Below are 1277 nucleotides of genomic sequence, written 5' to 3'. Positions count from 1 at the left end.
ATATATAAATCAGGTTAAACTCTTTCAGTTTTGAATATTTAACTGACACTGCTAAACTCCACACAACAAACAACTCAAGATTGATATTTAGATTAAATGAATAAATAAACTTTATTGCTGTTGCACCAACCTGTACAAAATAATAAAATAAAATAAAATTAAATAAAATGTACTCTTTATATTCTTTACACCAGAGTGAATGAAAATATAATGCTAGCTATTATAGAAGTTTTTGTTTTTTGTGTCATTTAAAAAAGGCTCAATGATGCTGATGACTAGTAGGCTTAATAATTGGTTGGTAATTATAATATATTTGTGCAGAATTGATTTCAAAATCAGCTAAACATGTCTGAGCAAACAGTGGTGGTGCGATACAAAAGAAATTACTCTTTAGTTAGCTTATTTGGCCTTTATCTGAGAGATGCTGCATGTTCAATCAGCCTAAAGTTAACAGCTGATCATCATGTTTCAACCATTTATCTGCACAAACACTAAAAGCAACTGCAGCTCATATTTTCATCATTGCTCCAGATTCAGTCCACACCATTTCACGAAACGTGAGTCTTTTGGGCAGCTGCAACTAATGATGACTTTTGTCAAAACAACTCATGTATTGACTTCAACCAATCAATATAAACCAATGGTATTTATCTACTCATTTAACATCTGTATAACTTATACTATTACACCCATTTTGAAGCTCATTTAAATATACAGTATATACCAGGTGAGTCAAAAGACACAGGGCAGCCTTTTATTTTCATCCAATATGGAGGCTTTTGAGATGTTCTAGTTATAGCCTAAAAGATAGGCCTGTGACTCATTACTTGATGGAGTGTTCAGATGTTTAATTTCCACTTTTTTATCTGATATAAAAGGTTTCCTGTGATATGTGACTCACCCTGTGCGCACATATAGCCTTGATGCTTATCACTGATCTTAATGTCTATATTTACCCTTCATTAAAAAACAGATGTGTTGGATTTTTTAAACCAAATTTTGTCAGCTGGTTCCACTCAGCTGAATGGAGTGAAAGTAAAGCAATTTTTACATGTAAGGTACTTTAAAAGTAATTGTGAATTAAATACTTTAAATTAAATTTGGTTAAGTAAATCCAATGCATTTGTTTTCTTGAGTGGAAGTGGAAACCACACAAAAAACATCAAAATAAAAAACAAAAGCTAAACCGGTGAAGTGTAAAGGTATGAACCTGCATCTATTTTCTGATATGTTGTCGACTTTCATTTTCTCCTATGATGAATGTTCTTGTATAATAA

The sequence above is a fragment of the Austrofundulus limnaeus genome, unplaced genomic scaffold, assembly GCF_001266775.1.
Source record: "Austrofundulus limnaeus strain Quisiro unplaced genomic scaffold, Austrofundulus_limnaeus-1.0 Scaffold1, whole genome shotgun sequence".
In the NCBI taxonomy this organism is placed as follows: domain Eukaryota; kingdom Metazoa; phylum Chordata; class Actinopteri; order Cyprinodontiformes; family Rivulidae; genus Austrofundulus; species Austrofundulus limnaeus.
This window is presented reverse-complemented; position numbering follows the sequence as displayed.